At 38.3% G+C, this 19,320-nt stretch overlaps 1 protein-coding gene across 1 annotated transcript in view; it reads left to right on the top strand.

Moving 5' to 3' along the window:
• Positions 1-19,320, top strand: part of BMPR1B (bone morphogenetic protein receptor type 1B) — a 142,156-nt gene that overhangs the window by 9,217 nt on the left and 113,619 nt on the right. The gene's annotated exons all lie outside the window — the stretch shown is intronic.

Below are 19,320 nucleotides of genomic sequence, written 5' to 3'. Positions count from 1 at the left end.
CTGTAAGGAGTACTCAGCTTTCTTGTACAATATACAAGGACAAATGCTGCTTTCAGACTCACTGAGGGTCCTACATGTGCTGAAGGGAATTGGGTTGCAGTGCCAGGAGGCTGTGTGAGTGCCCTTGGGCATGCAGATTATCAAGCTCAAGGTACTCCCAAGCCCTTCCACAGGGACACTGTGAAAACAGTGGAGCTGTTGCCTTTCCACTCCTCCACTCCCAAGATGCCTCATATAAAACCTGTTTACTTGGGCTGGGTTTTAGCTGACATTCTCTCCGTTGTGTTTTGCTCCGCATCTCCTTGGTGTGGTGGGCAGTAACGTGTGCACAGCAGTCTCTTGTTTCTGCACTGAACCATGCGTGATAACTGTAGTGCTTTTACCCGTCTTGGAAGGATTTATCTCTTCTCAAGCAATAAATATTACTAAAGCACGAAAGTTCAGTAGCAAGATCATCAATTTGTTTAATTGTCTTAGGCATCTTCGCTGTTTTTTTTTGTGTTGTACCAATGCCAGCAACAGCTGAAGGTTGTAGCTGCAGGGTGAGCCTCGGGCTGCCCTGGAGTCCCAAGACAGTTTGGCTTTTACACCCCTGCAGCAAGAGAACAAATAGTTCTCTCTGCACATTGCAGAATGAGGTGTGAGTGAGCTGTCGTGTCGTCTCAAGGAGCTGGACCAGTGAGTGAGGCTGAAGCCAGGGCTTGAAAAATGTAGCCTGTGCCTAAGCGCCAGAGTGAAAAATCGTTGGGCTGGCATTCTTCCTGTTGTGTTCAGAGGCACTGACTGATGAGGGCTTGGATTGCAACATGAAAAAAAGAGATGCCTCTGTGTTAAAGCTACATGTAGACCAAAAATGAGTGAGGAAAGAAAGGTGTGAGGGAGAAGTGTGTTTTGTCAGATGCTGCCTTCATGCCATGTGTTGTGTCCCTTAGTCTTCTTCCTCCAGAAGAAAGGCATGTGCCTTATTTGGTCTCGGTGTGAGCTGGTTCACTTCCTCTTATGTATCACTAGGTAACTTCAAAGCCTTTAGCCTCAACACCTTTCACCTCTGTCCCTCCAACAGACTGATTTTTCCGAATCCTTCTCAAGTTTTGTGTGCTGAATTTCTCCCTTCCCACCAGCAAGTACTAGGATTTTTCTGGCTGTGCTGCCATGGCACTGCAATGAGTGCCAGGGTGGGATTATCCTTGATATCAGTATTCTGGTAGGATGTGACAAACTGGCCGAAAAGAGCCTAAACCTATGGTTCTATAGCAAAGAAGAGGAAGACATCCTTCTGCTTTGAATTCAGCAATATTTTCATTGCTGCTTCATCCTTGCAGGTAGCTGTTTCTTGATGCTCTCGATGCATCTTGCCATGAGCTGCTGCAGCTTGGCACACATCTGTGCAGCTCAAGAGGTATCCAAAAAAATTGTTTACTTGCTTGCAAACATGAGAAGCCAACTATGATGTTTACTGCCCGTTCGTGTTGGAAGATTGTTTTGCAGCCAAAAGAAAGCCAAAAAATCTGGAGACACTTTGGCATTTGGCTAGCTGAGTGGGTGGATAGGTTGTTTTCAATCCTTGATTAAAGCACAGTGTGTTGGTGCACAAGGTTGGAGAAGCAAACCAATGTAATTATAGTACGAAGTATTGCTTAGGAGCTGAAATACTGATATATACGGTGACATGCCAAAATATAAGGGAAAAGTCTGATATAAGCAAATGAATGGCACCTTTGGCCAAGAAAAGTCAAAGAGAGAAACAGAAAGCATGGCCTGAATCAGCAGAGAGACGCTGACACAGGCAGTTATGTGCAAGCTCTGTGTATGTGGGACAAATCAGTGCCATCCAAATCTCTCTTTAAAAAGTAATGAAACACACAGCTGCCACCATGAAAGCTTCATGTGCAAGGTCTGCTGTAAATTACACTGTGGTGTATCACGTACAGGGACTGAATGCTGGAACTGGTGCCTCCCTGACATAATTTGAGGCATGTGTGGTAGCAATTCAAAAGATATAAATTCTAATATATGTAACTATGTAGTCTTGCTGACTTTTGCCAAATCTAGGCTAATAATAATAAACAATATTTAATATTTTTGGTGATTTAACTAGCTTGGACGCCAATCTGTTGAATCTGAATAGCTTTGTAATGGTAAAATAGCAGCATCAAAAATTAAGGGATCAGTGAGATTGACATGGAATCTGCTTGGTTTGTAAGTACCCATGAGTTTTCATTGAACTACTTTGAAGGCTGTGAAGATTGAAATAAAATCCACTGGATTTGTTCTCTTTGATTAATGAAAGGTAAATATAACTGATATTATTTTAACTTTTTCCTACAAGAGCTTTGCAACATTTATATCTTATCCTTATCTGTATCCTCTTGACAAATGTTTCATTTCTAGGTTTTAGCAGTTAGCTTCATTTCTCTACTTTAGCAAAATTCCTTTCTTTTTTTCTTATCCATGTAAGTTAGCAGATAGGGCTTGTCTCTAGTTGCTGTAAAATGTGAATTTTTGCACATGTACAGTAATCCTATTTTTTTAACATTTGCCTTTTGTAAACTCTTCAATGATGTCTTTTTTTTTCCTCTAGAAAACTAAATTTTTTCCTCTTCTTCTTGAGTATTTTTCATCATGTATCCTTACTTCACTTTGTTCCATAGACACAGGAGCCTCACTCTTTCCCATAGCCATGCACACCTTGTGGTTTGAAAAACTGACCCATTCTTTATGCATGCTTCTCTTCTCTTGGCTGGGAATTGAATGCTTTAAATCTCTCTTTTCCCATGTTAATTCTGGCTAAGTTGATCGGTGTAACTCTTTTTCTCTCAGTAAATCCATTAATTCCAAATTCTTCAGCTGCCCCTGAAGAATCTTAGAGCCTCTTCTTCTGGGCAGTTTGCTACTCTTCCATCAGAGTGACTAAATCTTTCTCTTCTTTTTCTGGTGATAATCCAGGAGCTGCCTCCTTTCTGTTCTTCTCTCATCTCTTTGTTTATTTTAGAGGAGATAGAAGTGCTTTTGTCTAATGTCAGTCCCGTTAGGCACATGTTATCTAATCAGTGACATTTTCTGGAGATTTGAAACCTTCTGGCTCCAGTTGTGTCCAGGTTGTTTTCCTTTGGGCTCCATATCCTTCCTTCATTGGAAGGGGACATAATAACCCCAAACATCTTTCTATCACAAGATATTATGACTAAAATTATTTTCCTCAGTCTCAGCTTCTGGCTGCAGAAAACTCTAATTGTAAGTTTAAGAAATGCTGTTGTATTTTAAAAACACATGACTCCTTGTGTACTGCATTTATTAAAAAAAACCCCAAAAAACATTTCCAGATAAAATAGTTAAACTATAGCTCATTACCAGTATGTTTTCATTTAGAATTTTGCTTATTTGTAGCTAATCTTTGAGCCACTTTATTTTTAGTTTAATGATTAAAGGATTTTTCTTCAAGAAAAATAGTTTATAGTCAGCAAATAAACGAACAACTTATCATGGTCACCCAGAAGTTAAAAAGCCAGACAGATACTGGCTTTTTCAATCTCAATTCTTGTGTTTTTCAGTAGGTAAAATAGTAGCTGAGTGTCAGACTTGGTTAACTGTCTTAAAACTTTTAAAATCCTCATGACTGCTAAGCAAAGTGTCCCTTCTTAGAATAAAAAGGCAAAATATTTCATGCTCTTGAAAGATTTTATTTTTGTACCTCCAATTTTTTTCTTTTGAAAAATGCCATCTCTCTTCCTCCCAGACAAAAGTTTTTGTGCTGACACCCTCTTGTCCACTTAGACCAAAGTTGCAAACTGCACATCTGGCTGAGCCATATGTGTCTGCTGCAGGAGAGATGAGACACCCAGATTTTTGTCAGAGGTTCTGTGAGGCTGATATATGGCACAACAGATGATGCCATGAAATGTTTTATGGGCCCTCACTTTTGAGTACCCAATTTCTTTTGACTCCTGCAGCTTGAACATTTCTCAAATGCTATCTGAGATATGAATACAATATTCCTCTGAGACTGGTTTCCCACCAGGATTTTGTGACCACTCTGAGCATCTGAAAGTCCATCTATTAGTAATGTTCAATTGCTATTGACCAATTCCAGCCTAACTCCTGTGATGTTTGGAAGCACAAAGATACTAAGCTTCTGCAATAAAACTAGAAAGAGTGTAAAAAAGATACAGAGGGTAAAAGTAGTGTGCCCCTTGAATTTTTAATATGTGTGTATATGTATATGTAAGGATCTACATAAATGGTATATCAAAGTTCTGAATTCTCTTTGCAATTACTAGTTGTGGCTTTTTAAGCCGCAGGAAAATTGCACAAATATACTTTCCTATGCTGCTGGCATCCCAGAGAGCTAGACAAAATTTGCTTGCTTGTGTTAACAAGCAAGTAAATAGAGATAACCAGCTTTTAATCAGTTACATAACTACAGGGAGAGAGAGATGTTGATGGCTTCATTTTTTAGCCCCATGGGCCATAATTGCCTTTCTTGCCACATATCGTTCACCCTTGCCATACAGCCATTAAATCAGTTTGTAGCTACGTGAAATGGGACTCAGAAGTAGCTTTTCCTCTTTTTTTTGCATTCTTTTAAGTTACTAACCAGTCAGTAAAGATTTGGGAGTGATATAGGCGCAATGCTGGGAAATTGTAAATAATTTATTTTTTTTTTGAAGAAAATAGCCAATGACGTCTTGAACTTTGAAGTCTCATTTTTAATAATTTAATAGAACACGTGGATTTGTGTTCATTACATTTTATCCCTTTGCAAAAAACATGTTGGGAAGAGTGATGGAGAATGAGCCAAGACTGTGAATAATTGTGGAAATATCTGTACCTGACTGAATAAATTATGATCCGTGGTCAACCAAAAAATTGTGCTACACAGTGAACATTTTTCCATTCATTTCCTAAGATATTTCTTCTTCCTGCCTGTTTGTCAAATCCATCATTTAGATCAGATGCATTTTCAATATCTCAATATAGAGTATTTTGAATGATTCTTTTGTTGTCAATCCACCTTCCCTTTTCCATAGCCTTTTTCTTTTTTAAAAAAACCACCATGCTTAAGATTAAAAGATTCTTCAGATTGCTGAACTAAACGATTCTGTTTGACTAATGAGAGGAATTTTCACTGGTATGAGTTAACTCTCAAATCAATAAAATTCATATAATCAGCACTGAAGAATAAGCAACATTCACAGAACAGTAACTCAGAGAACAGAGAAGGTTGAGGGAGCAACATAAATGTGATCCATCGATGAGCCTGGGTGGCAAGGAGAGCCAACAGGCTCTCTGGGCTGCACTAAGCACTGTGCTCCAGCAGGTTGAGGAGGGGATCCTGCACTTCTGTTCAGCACTGCTGAGCCACATCTGGAGCTCGTGGGCTAGTGCTGGGCTCCCTCATACATGAAACATATGGACATAGTGGAAGCAGTCCAGGGAAGGCACTGTGAAGACGTTTAGGGGACTGGAGCATCTGTCCTATGAGAAGGATTAAGAGCTGGGACTATTCAGCTTGGAGGAGGCCCATATCACTGATGTGTATAAATATCTGAAAGGAAGCTGCAAGGAGGATGAAGTCAGGGTCTTCTCAGTGGTGTGCAGTGATGGGAGGAGAGACAATGGGCTCAAGCTGAAATATAGGAAATTCTGTTTAAACGTGAGGGAGAGGGAGAAGTTTTTACTGTGAGGGTGCTCACATTCTGGCAAAAGTTGTCCAGAGAAGATGTGGAGTCTCCATCCCTGTAAATGTTCAAGATCCAATCAAAGCTCTCAGAAACCTGTTCCAGGTGGCTCTGCGGGATGGCTGCATTAGATCTCTGCAAGGTGCCTTAAAACCTCAGCTGTTGTGTGGTTATATGAAATAATAAGTACAATCTGGAGTTTTGTCTTAAAGATAGTTATCTTATTTCTCATTAGAAGTGACCAAATAATCTATTGGGCTGATCTGAAAATATTACAAGTAATTATCCTTTTGCACGATAAGGAAATATATTACTATTTTCAGACTTGAACCACAATGATGAAGGCATGGAAACTTTAAAAAAAGAGCAAGCGGCCTTTCATTAATTACCACACTGTGCATTCCTAGATAATGTGAATACTTAAGAGTAATTGAGATGGCACTAAAATTGTTTTTGTTGTTGCCGGTGTAGATTTTGGAATGTTCAATCAGTTGCTTTCTCATGTTGTGTAGCATTTTGAATTACTTTGCATTTATATAAATGGCAGTCATCTTTCGGTTAAAAGCCATTCTTCTCAAGGGAGGGTCTGAGAATGTAAAAAAAGGAGCAATAGAGTAATATAAAGCTGGTTTGAAACCTATTTCAAAATGGTGGTGGTACTTAATCTCTAATTTCCCTGTGATCTCTGTAAGTGGATCAATAACTGGCTGTGGAGTGGGTCAAACAGTTCAGGGTGGGACTGCACACCTCAGACCTCATTCACATTTCTTGTCAAGGATGAGCCCAGTGTGCCCCGTGTTTCTCCTGCATTTGGAATCTTGCCTTTTCAGAAGAAGGAAGCTTGACAGCATGGAAGAATCAAAACATGCCATGAAGTCTTGGTGCTGTTGACATGATTGATCACAAGGTTATAGGAAAAGCTGCTGTTAGATTAGTATAAACTGTGTGCTTCTATAACTGTCATCAACGGCAGAGTCAGTGTGGGATTTTTTTCTGGATAACATAACCAAGGATAACATCTGTCCCAGTAGCACTAAATCTTAAATCAGAGGACTCTGATACATTAGAATATCTTGCAATGATGTTTACATTATTATATTCATTGTGTGAAGAAAAGGAAGGTGCATGAACAAAGTGTAGCTGGGGAAATGAGGACATCAAGCCACAGTGATCAAATCAAAGCCTTCACAATACTTGAGGCATGCCAGACTGCAGTTACTAGCTCTACTAGAAAATTAATTCTATTAGGACTGCAAGAAAGGAATCAATTGTATTTCTCTGAGAAACATTTAGGTAGTTAGTTTGCCTTTCGCATGCATTTGGAGTAATTCTAATTCTTTTATGTTATATTTCTCTTCCAATAAACTCATCTTCTGACTGTCACACATATGCCTGCAATATGTATTATAGAAACAATTTGACTCTAATCCAAATATTTAGTCTGACTCAAACAAGCTCAATTCACTGCATATCATTACTTCTGTTTTCCTTCTGCTATGACTAGTGTAGCTGTCCAGCAGCTTGCATCCAGCTGTGAGGACAGGCATGCAGCTGTTCAGTGAAGTCCAGCATCAGAAATAAAATGAGGCACGTATGAGAGATGTGTTTGTAGATGATAAGTGGCATAATTTACTCTCCCAGTAAATGAAAACAAACCAGCAGCACCTTTAAGTCAGTGAGCTGCCCAATGGTGAAATTCAAAAATAGCTGCACACGTAAAGAAATGCAGGCTGAAATGGATTCAGCTTCTTGACTTGTTTGCTGTTTGTTGTAGTTGTTTGTTTTTTTAGCCAAAGTGATAAAGTGAAGGCATAATGGACTGCAGAACCTAAGTAAACTCACTGTCGTTAATGTTCAGTTCATTTGTGTTTGCTTGTGCTACAGTGACGCTGCCATACAATGCCATAAAGCGACAGGCACTATTAGAGATGTTTTCCCTTCATTATTTCTACAGGTATTGTTTTACTACGTGGAGTACAAGCTCTGCACACAAATATTTTCAGAAGCTTTTTGGAAACTTTTAGATACCCTATTGTTTCAGGACTTTTAAATACTGAAATAGAACATTACACATATGTGATATAGTTGCTTTTATTACAGGAATGGATCACTTAAGTATTAGCTCTGATCTATGTCAGGCTTGAAAATTAACTTATTAACTGCTGAATATGGTTGGTGCTTTTTAAATTTAACTCTCCAGTCATGTTTTGAGTATTTCTGTCTGTTCGTTCCCAGTTAATCTCTTCCTCCTGTTCAGTATGTTTCTAATCCACTTCTTAATTGTGTGGAATCCTTTTAAGCAATTTAAATTGTAATTGTTTTCCTTCTTGTAGCCATTAAGAGACAGTTATCTTGCACATAGTTTATTAAGTGTGGTCTTAAAAGCAGTGATTAATTAACGATGATCGAGGGCATTGCTGAAAATATTTATACAGACTGACTTAAGGCAAAAGAACTTTCAATGTGAATATTTTCTTGTTCTAAATGAGATTAGGCTCATTTTAAGAACAAAAAGGGGAGAAGGGGAGATGCTCAGTTGTATGCCTCTTGTGCTGACAACTTGCTGATGTTTTGCAGCAAAATGGCTCTTCACCTTTTTTGTTGACTTGAGCTTCAGGGCAACATTGGTTCCCTGGGAGAGCCAAGGCTGCTTTTTATGCTCAAAGAAGACAGAAATTATTAGACTGTGTTTTTATAAAGCTACCCAAGTGTAGTTATAGTTCACCTCAATGTCCTGTTTCTTGAAAACTTAATTTTTAAGGGGTATGAGTACCTGACCCTACACAAAAATTTTATGGAAGAAGCAAAAATTTTGATGCAGCATTTGTTGATTGTGTTGCAATGAGCAGAAAACTGAAACCACATTCTGCAAATTACCTGCTGTGTGATGTCTTTATGTTTTTAATGGTCTTCTCTTCAAACGTCCTCTTACAGTATTGCTTCAGTTGGAAAGAACAAATAGGCTATTTATTAAGTGTGCAGTCAGCAGCATTTCAGCTAATAATGAATAAGTGCTTACAATAATCTATCAACAGTAAAGGATTTTTTGCAGTCATGTATGATCTTCCTGTCTGCTCCCTGGAGTCCGAAATATTTATTGCTTGGAAACAAAGACCCTTAGAGTCAAAGGTAAGCAATGGCATGCTGAAAGAGCAAGAGCATGCCTGTAAACAGGAATATGGTGGAGAGTTAATAATGGACTTCTAGAAGGGCCCACTGTACATTCAGTCTTCTTTTCCCACCCCATCCCTTCTTCTAAGCTAGGAGGCAGTTCCCTCTGGCAACATTTATAAACAGTGAGTTCATGCATAATCATATATTTTACATACATTCATTAATGTGCAAGGAGTGCAATGCTCTTACATATTTGTTTTCACCAGATAAATAGCAGTTGGTTCTGCAGTTCAAGTGTACTGTTAATTACTCTGGATAGATTCAATGTTCTGTGAGGTTGGACCCTTAAATGGTGCTTGGGTGAGAGCTGTTCCTGAACATGGAAGCATGGCCCATCCGGGTACTAGAGCAGTAGCCATTGAGAGAGTGGCCTTTTTCATGCTGCAATTCTTCAAATGTGACAGACATCATGGACGGGCATATTTAAGAAAATTAAAAATTAAATTTATCTGTTTTCCATCAACTTCATGAGTATGTAATGGGTTAGGAGTAGTATTTTCCAATTTAGTAGTCTTGCTGAAATGATGCTGCCACTCCCTGCCCCTTCTCCTCCAACTGAAAGCACAAAAGGCGAAGATCAGGGGTTGAGGTAAGAACAATTTACTGGAAACAACAATGAGATATGAAAATGAACAGTAACAGCAACAATATTAATAACAAAGGTATGATTCAAGGAAATAATTTACATGTAAAATAAAACAAAATTGGACCATTTTTTCCCATCACGCTTTTTTCCTCATGGAGGGAACGCCCTTCTCCCGGGAAGTGAGGGACCCTTACTCCTGCCCCTGACAATGAGGTGAGGTGGTATCAAATAACATCCCAGCCTTAGCCATGATCCCCTCCGGCCTACTGGAAAAAAATAACCCTGTCCTGGCCAAAACTAGTAAAGAGCAAAAGCTAGCAATTTTTTCAGTGCAGGATTTATGAAACTGCAGCCAACTTGAAAAATCCAAATTTTGTTTTACTTTGAGTTGCCTACAGATAAATTCTTTGAATAGAATTCACTTTGGTGAGTGAAAAGTATTAGAATGGCTCATAATGCAAGAATGAATGAAATATGATAGCTTCATTGTGATTTTTGGCTCTTGTGCAGAGTTTCAAATAGGCATTGTGAAGGAGGAGAAAGAAAGTTGGTTGTTTTGTGTTTTTTTAAAAATGTATTCCTTCTGGCATTTGAAATACTAATTTTTTTCAGGTATGTTTGACTAAAAAAATTTCACATTCACCACTGACAACACTGATTATCTGCCTTACACACCCAAATAAAAGTGAAATCAGTGCTGCTATTAAAAATGTGGCTTGTGCTTGTCAAACCTGACAAGGAGGAGATGGCATGTTAGCTGAAGAGATCAGAGTATATAATCAAGAACAGACTAATCACCTAGGTTATGGAGGAGAAGGAAGTACAAAACCCAGAGTCACAGGAACCCAACGTTCAGATTTCACAAAACTTGACTTAGGTTTTTATTTTCCAGAAACAGAACAATGTGTGCAGCCATGTGTGATTTTCTGTCTGTAGTCTATTTTCCCTCAAATTATTTTGCTGGAATCATACTTTGTTATTTGAAGGAATGTGGAGAATCCTGTGGCCTTTATATATGAAGGGACCTTTTGTGGTTTTAGCATTTCCTCTTCACTTTTGAAAGTCAGTTTTCTCCAGTGATAGTCATTCTGTTCGTTCTGTGTTTAATGAGTATCTGAGGTGCTTGTTAAGGATGTTTTAAACTTTCAAAGTAACTGATGATATTTTAGTTATAAATAAACTCATACTTTTGACCTTGGGAGGAAAATTAAAGGAAACATTTTTTTAAGGAAGATTTTTTTATTACACTTTTATTACAGCTTGTAATGCAGGTGGAATTAAAGCTATTGAACATATGCTGCACTGAATTTCTAGAAAGGAGTTTGCCTTTATAGACTAATACCTGTATTCTAACCAAATTTCTTACATGGACTTGTATTAGGTATATAGATGATTCCACAGATGTGTGTATGTATGTATCGAAACAATTACAAGGGCAATTGTCTGCTTTCTTTTGCTGGTGTAGGGGAAGATATGCAAAAAACAAGGACTTGCTCCAGAGTGCCCTTCCATGGCAGCAACTCCTTTTCTTCTGTTAGCATACATTCCTACAGGAATACATACAAAGGAACACATTTATTCCTAGGGGAATACATGGAGGAATGTGTCATCTAAATTTAGAGTGTTGAAAATTATCTCTGCTCATTAATGACTTCGCACATTTGCTCTCCCACTGAAGGTGGGAGGTGACGCTCATTCTGCCCTTCTGCCTTTTCTCTCCCACTTTCAGCATTTTTCCAGGTGTTTGTTCATATGGACAGCTTTTAAACGTGTATGAAACATTAGGAAACAGTGACATCTATGAAAAATAAAACTGAAATCATTAACAGGATCAGCTTGCCTTCACTGCTCAGTTATTTAATCCTATAAATCCTGGCATTATGGACTATATTAGTTGAGTGAAAAAGAAATGCTACTTGATTTATTTTCACTGTAAGAGCTCACCATCCTCTACATTATTGTGAAAATAGCTCTTTTGGATAACAGGTCTCCTAATTTTACCAGACAGTTAAAGATGATGCAATGCAGAGAAGTATAAAAGTGGCAAGGTACCAGTAACAAGTTTTTGACTCTAAAATAAATGTCACACTGGTGCTTAGACTATGTGGTTCAAGTTGATTACTGAACTTTTATATGAAATAATTCAACAAGAAGGCATTCTGAAAAAGTCATCTATAGGTGTGTCTCCTTTGTGTTAGCTGCCTTGTGCTATGTCTTTTATTGCTCATGGCATTTCTGAATAGGGAAGCACAGTGAAACAGCTGAAAGATTACTCTTGATTTACTCTCTGATTAAACAACTACAGTAGTTTTGGATTTTAAAAATGAGTACTGCATATTTTGACTAACTTTGTTTTCAAAGATTGGTGTCTCAAATGAGTGACAGCTGAGTGAGGAAATGAGAAGCATTATTATACTAAACAATCACTAGGGCACTGGCCTGCAGTTCATCAGTTTTAAGAGATGAGGAGGGAATTTTTGTTAAGTGTAAAGAGTTGTTATGCTGTAAAGTGTGCTAAAAACTATTCCTTACACTTGACCTCAGCCCATAAAAGCTGAGGTATGCATTGGCATCTTTTCCCACAGTTCACTAAAAAGATTTTTGACTAGACTTGCAGACATCCTATCTCCTTTACTGAGAATCTTCCTCCTCTGACTTCAGCCTTCCAAGATTTTGCAAGTTGTTATTAGTGACCCAAGTGTTGTCTTAACCCTGCTTTCCTTACTCATTAGTGAAGACCAACATCCAATCCATCACAGCATTTTCATGTCTGTAAGAATAATTCAGTGTCTTTAAATCGTAAGAATAGCCCAGTGTCTTTAACTTCTTTGGATTTCCTAAAAACACACTGAAGACATCTTCATCAGTGTCTGCCCAGCTGACAGACTTTGCTGCTGTGCAGAGTAGGCTGTGATGAAGACTCAAACTTAGAATGATACATACATTGCATTTGAAAATGTGCTGGCCTAGGTGACAGATGTTGCTATTCTTGTGTGGTTAATATAGGTTTGTCTAAGCTTTAGCTACATTATGAAAACCCTCAGGGGCGCTTATTTTCTTATTTTTCTTGGCTGGAGGAAAGGTAACACCACAGAATGTTATAGAATTTGGTCTTACAGCTTCAGTCATCTGCTCAGCTCACTCAAAGTTTCATTTATTAAGAAGAGAAGACAAGAAAAATTTCTGAAAGATTTCTGTCTTGCCTTAAAGGGGAGTGTAAGTCATCTTTTACAGGGTGTGACACACAATAGTTGATTCCAATATATACATCTTCAGTTAACTTCCTTCTTTAAACTAGGTAATGTAATTACTGCCTATACAGAGAAAACTTACTTCTATGTGATGGTTTTATAGGATGCCTTAAACTTCTAATTTTGGGGGAATTCAGAGGTTAGGAGAAAAAGAATTCGGTCGGGAAGTAGAAATAGACTCAAAATAATTCAAATTACCTATCTTTTAATGATTAATTTATATACAATACTGGAGCGTTGGATGCTGGCAGTATGTTTCTGTAATGCAACAGGAGCCTTCAGATGGGTATTGACCACTGAAAAATTGGAAGAAAATTATTGTCATAGTGTGCCATATTAGTCTTGTACTTTACACTTCCTTGCCAGAGAGACTAAATTCTGAAACAAATCTTTCCTAAACAACATTGAAGTTAAATGATTTAAGCTTCTTGTGACTAATACTGGAGATATCCTATGTGCAAATGGTCAGTAGAGAGGTAGAAAAACAAGTCTACTGTTAGCAGAACTTCGGACAGCTTTAGGTCTGCAAGTCCCACAGGTTTCTTGAACCTGTGGGATGAACTCATAATCTACATTTGGCTTCTAGCATCGACTTTTTTCCCTATTTGGCAGGAATAGCCAGTGAAGAAGTCCTCATTTAATCGAGGATAAAATTCACTTATTCATTATATGGAATAAAACCACAGTGTGCATGAAGACACAGATGGAGATTTTCATAAAGTAATGAAATTTTATATAAGGTGTTTGAGTGTTTGTTGAGGCACAATATGTTAAGGTAGTTTTCAAATGATTTAAAAATAATCTTGCAGACCTTTAAAGCTATTTTGTGGTTTTAGAACTTTTGGCTTGATTCACTGTATCATAACTGATGTAATGAAAGAAAACAGAATAAGATGCTTTTAAAAATATACAGAATATTTGGAATATTTTTCAGTGTTGAAACTGGTTTATGGTTGCAGAAATCCAGGCTTCTGGGCACAATTTGGATTTTAGTGTCTGCTACAATCTTTCAGTTTTATGGCATTACTGGAAATAATTTTTCCTTACTGCTGGATGCATTCCTTTCTTTCTTTCCAAATAACTTGAATATTTCACACTACTGGTTTTCTTTTTTCGAGTTACTCATTCAGCAGGTTTTTCCTTTCTTTAAGTGAGACTAGATGATTATGAAAGTTTTCTTTTCATCTTGCCGAAAGGTCATTTTGGAACTATATTGGTCCATACTGTTCAGTTACCATTCTGTGTCCCATGGGGATTATCTTATATAACTACAACAGCCTTGTAAAATTTATGATAGTGTTGGCATATTTCAAGTAAGCCTGTTACCCCTGATTAATATTAGTGGTAGTTGTAGATTTAGGGCTAGCCAGATTGCATTTTAAGAGTTTGGCCTTAAGTGATGTAGTAACAACTGTCTCATTACCAAATTGCAGTTGATGGTTATGCAAAATGCAAGCAAAAAAGCAGCAGTAATAATGCAGTAATAGATTCACATTTTTCTTGAGCTATTCTTTTACAAACTGTAGGCTGTGATTTAGCTAAACCATGCACATGTTTAATTTTGGATGTCATGGTTGGTGCCATTGACTTCAGTGATCAAAGCAGGAAAGGCCTTACTAGTTTCCTAGTATGAAAGGACCTAAAAATGCACAGTTGGCATTTACTCCAAAGCTCTCCTGTTCCTGAAAATTTTGTTAGAGGAATTCGGAAACTTAGAAAACATTAGAGTGGCGTAAATTAGTATATAATTCTTCTATATGATGCACACTTCAGCTGGGAGATTTTAATGTAAGTTACTGTTTCTAACACTGGGATGCTGCCTGTGAATTTTAAGAGGTTCTGCTGACATTTTGTTAAAAAGCTAAGCTCTTTTTCTTGAATTTCTGACTAGCACTGCTCTTCCTCCTTTGCCGTCCTCCAGAAGTCATCCTCTGAGTGCTGTCACACCTATCCAGCACACTGAGTTTATGGTTTTTGTCAACACACTGTCCTTTTACCACTTAATGTTGTGATGCTCGTCTTCTTTACTGTCACCTGTGCAGTAACTCCTCTGCATGTGCAATGCCAAATTGTCCTCCTCTCACTCTTGTTTGCATGTCTTCTTTTGCGTCTTTTCGTGCGGCATGGTAGTAATGGGGTATGGTAAAATTATGCTGTATATTTATTTACAGAAGTACAGGAATGTGTGTATTTCATTAAAATTATGGGCTTCTCCTGAAAAATTTTAAAAAATCTAAGATAATTCCCGGTTTGAAAGATGTTGATGTCTAAAAATAAGTTTTTGACATTATACTACACATAAAGCTATGATAAATACTTCAATTTCTTGCTCAGTTTTACAAAACCACTCTGGTTTCTGTTTTTTGCTGAGATTTATTTGTGGCAGCTTAAAGGTTTGATGGAACGATATTATGAAACTGTCATGTACATGATTGAGAGTGAGAGCTATGTGTAGGAGCTTTATGACTGAGAAACTTGTAATGAGCAAATTAGTTACACTTTGCATCTGGCACTTCACCAAGGCTTAGCAATTACCCATGTCATCCAAATGTATTTTCATTTAAATACAAAAGGTTTCTGTGGCATCAGTGACAGGCTTCTAAACCAAGGCTTTATAAACAGTGTCCACTTAAACAAAGTTCGCTTCAGTAGTGATGTGTTACTAATGATCATCTTCGTTTTTCAAGCTGCACAGTAAAGATAAATAAATCATATGAAAGGAGAGCCTTAACTACATGCACAAGGTACTAAAAGCACTTCTAAGAGCTGTTGTTGATGCAAGTAGTGGAAGAAAAGCAGTAAGACTTAACATATCTTTCAATATACATGCAGGACATGAAATTTCTGTTTTGTTCCAAAATTATTATTAAAACTTCTTCAACTTGGCAGAGCTGCAAATGGATGAAGAAGCACTGGCCACAATCTCAGTGGTATCCTCAAAGGTGTGCAGGGATGCTGGCCCTGAGATTATGCCAGGCTGTGCACTGTCTAATCACACAAGCTTGATGGTCCTGTAAGCCTTGGAACAGACTGGGATTTATGTATAGATATTGTCCTGGCAGGGAGAATTTCATGGTCATAAGCTGCCTTTAAAAACGCTAATTTTAAGATAAACTCCTACAGCTCTTAGTGTTAATGCAGTTATGCTGTGGTTTACATTTTACTTGGGCATGCCTCCCAGTCGTGACATCCAATGTATTGATGAAAGCCAGGACATTTATCTGCATTTGTGGTGCCAGCCCACAGTGTACACTGAGGGCATGCAGCAAATACATAGTTTTTTGTGCTGATCTTGCCATCTTCGTTTCAATTTCCCTTAGTTTTCTGTTCTGTTAAACTCTCTTTAGTTTTCTGTTTCCATCTCTTAACAGCCCAGTTCCTCAGTGGGTTTATAGAGATGTAATTCTGTTTTATGTTTTTTTTTATTTTTAAACTTTGAACTTTTATTTCTTTCAGGGCAGGATTGTGGGTTCCTGCCACCAGTGATGTCTCATGCGTACTGTCATACTGTGCATAATTATTAAATATGAATTGGGATACCTAATACTTGACCACTGATAGAAAATTTTAGACACAATGTTTTTTTCTCATATGAGCATCATAATTACCTTTCTGTGCCTGATCTGGGCCTGCAGGAAGGGCCCACAGCATCCATAAAGCTGGCAACAGGATGGTATTTCCAGGCAGGAGGGGTGAGGAGCCCATCCATGGCTTTGTCTGAGCAGCTGAGAACTTCATCTGAGCCATGCCGCGGTGTACATTAACACCGACCTGTGCCATCGGCAAGGAAAGCACTGAGCAAGTGTTGGGGCCAGTATTTATAGACAGCTACGTAGCAGTCCTGGAGAGACAGACACAGAGGGAGTGAGAGAAAAATCCTGGCTGAACTGAAGGCAATTTTATTTCAGGTTTCTGTTATTTAAGCAACATTAAATAAACCACCTTGTGCCTTCATCTCCTCTCTAAATCGTAGCAGTCCTGCTTCACATTAAGACCAGTTGGAAGCTACAGATTTAAAACAAGCCACTTGAGAGTAAGTAATTGATTTAGTGTCACTTTTACCTCCAGCGTCCCAGCCACCTCACTGCCCTTCGAGGACGCTGCATCAAGAGCTTGGTGCTGTGACTGAAGCGTGGTGCTGCCTTTGTGTAAAGATGTTCTGCATATGGGGAGTTTGTATGCAGTTACACAGGAGTGCTGTGCAGTTTCTTCATTTAGCAACGTGCTTGAAAAGGTTGGTCAGCATCAGAAAAGAAATACATGCACTCTACTTCCACTACTGAGAAGAGCGTGGGTCATTTAAAAGACTGTCTCATATTAATGTCTAGATTGTGGCTTAAAGCATCTGTTTCTTGGTGGATAGCTGGTTGTACTTGCATGGCAAGACTGCTGCCCTGTGCACATTGCTTTTAGCAGCTGAAAACAAGAAAAAAAGTTTGACTCAATCTTCTGTCTTTTGTTGTAGTAGCAAGCAGAGTCAATATTCAGTCTTCCTCTGAGAAGTGGGACAGTAGTTAATGGATGTTCTTACATACTTCAGTTTAAAAAATGAATAATTTTTTTAAAGGTGGGGAGTTGAGTGGGTTATTAGGAGAGAAAAATTCCCCTTCCTTCATGAATTGGTCAAGGTGACATAGAACACACACCCCTGTAGGATATTCCCTGATAACAGAGGGGAAATGATTGTTTACAACAAACTGTTATAACCAAAGTGAAAGAGAGATTCTTCCTCTCCTACCTTCATACAAGCAGCTCTCTACAGCTTTTGAAAAATGAACCTTTTTCCATTACTCACAGTATCTTTTTCAACAGCCTCCTCAATACATACAGGCTGCTGAGTTCATTAGTCTTCTTTGTTTGCATATTCTAGGGTGTAATTTTAAAAGCCAGGTTACCTAAAAAGGGGATAATTCTTCTAAAACTCTCTCCTGGCAGCAACATGTGAAATCCGTACAATTCAACATTGATGTTTACTATGGTTAGTTCAGAGAAGATTAATGTGTTGCTTAAAGAACACAGCGTTTCCCTGAATGAAATTTATCAGTTGACAGCCCTGGAATTACTTCTTTAAGTTAAGAAAATATAGACTTTGGCACTGGTTGAAGATTTTTGGGGGTGAGTGGGAGGGTGGCTTGCAACTTCAGAGGGTGTTAGACATATACTGAATACGTGTTGAAAACAAAAGTCTGTTGAAATAACTTTAAGCTTGAGGCTCAGATTAACAAATAAAAGGAAATGCAAGACAGAGCTCACGTCAGATCCTTAGCTGTACTTGTTAACACCAATGTTTTGCACGCATGGGGTGCATAACATAAGCACCTATCCACCCATTTAAGATTTAGCAAGTAAATGACAAGAACAGTGGTGTTTTCCAGGTAAGTAAAGCAGTCTATACAGGAACCTGTAAAAAAACATGCTGTATTTAAAGGTCATGATGATTATTATTTCCTCTGTGTCTTACTTAGTTCACATTTTGGTTAGGCACTGATATCACTAGAAACATTAAAAAAATACATTGGGAAATGCAACAGGGGAGACAGAAATGTTCATCGAATGGACAATTAACACTAATAAAACTAATCTGCTGGGAAATCCTCTCATTACAGAGCTATTCCGGTACATGGACATTGAAAAAAATAAAAAAAGATAAAGAATCAACTGTCTTATAACTGGGGAATTTCATAGAGGACAGCACTGTCACATCTCTTGGAGGTTTATAAATAACTGATAAATGCAGGATGAAATCTCCTATTTTTTTCCTCTTCTTTACCCAAATTTGTCTGTGCTTCTGTTTGAAGGTTATATGGATGTTCTTTGTCTAGTACCTTTGCCAAAATGCAATAAGGAATCAGAGAAAGTAAAGTTATTGAAAAGTGACTTAGCATCGTGTATTTGGATGCAGCAGATGATTAGGCATCAGTCCACATCCTCAGAATTTCAGTGTTGTGACTCTGCATCCCTAGATGATCACAGCCCAGAAAACTTTCACTATCAGTGTATTTTACTATTACTGTTACTTTTGCTACCATAGAATGGGGCATAGAATTGATGCCCCATTGCTGAACCTGCATGGTCCTTACAGAGCCTAAACTGTTCTCCAGTAGCTGAGGTACTCTGTGTGCATATCATTACCTTGGGTACATGTGTCTTAGCTGTTGACAACAGGTAAAAAAAGGTCTCTCATTTAAAACCAGGGACCATAAACTGCAGGTATGAACAGTACTGCAGAGTAGCTAATGCAGCATGGTACTCATCTGACCTTACAGTGAGATAGGCTGTTTGCTTACCCATATAATTAATGTATTTTGCAAATCAAAGGAACAGTCAAGGAAAGATGTGGAGAAAGTGTCAGGAGTATAGATATTGCTGCTTCAGGGAAGAGAATAACCCCTGAGCTGAATTTGACCTTTTCATGAGGATCTCGATATAACCACGTATGAGCTTTGTAGGTATTTCTTATTCTTTGTGATGGAGTTTTCTTGACCCTTCCTAAGCCCCACAGAGAGATCCTTTAATGGCACGTTAACCTACTGATCAGTGAACTCTGTGCTAATGGGTCACACTGGAGGCAGAGATTTTCTCTCTGATTGCTGGGATTATGCATGGAAACTCCAATTACCTGCTGGGGCTG

Source organism: Sturnus vulgaris, chromosome 4 (assembly GCF_052056855.1).
Source record: "Sturnus vulgaris isolate bStuVul1 chromosome 4, bStuVul1.hap1, whole genome shotgun sequence".
Classification (NCBI taxonomy): domain Eukaryota; kingdom Metazoa; phylum Chordata; class Aves; order Passeriformes; family Sturnidae; genus Sturnus; species Sturnus vulgaris.
This window is presented reverse-complemented; position numbering and strand designations above follow the sequence as displayed.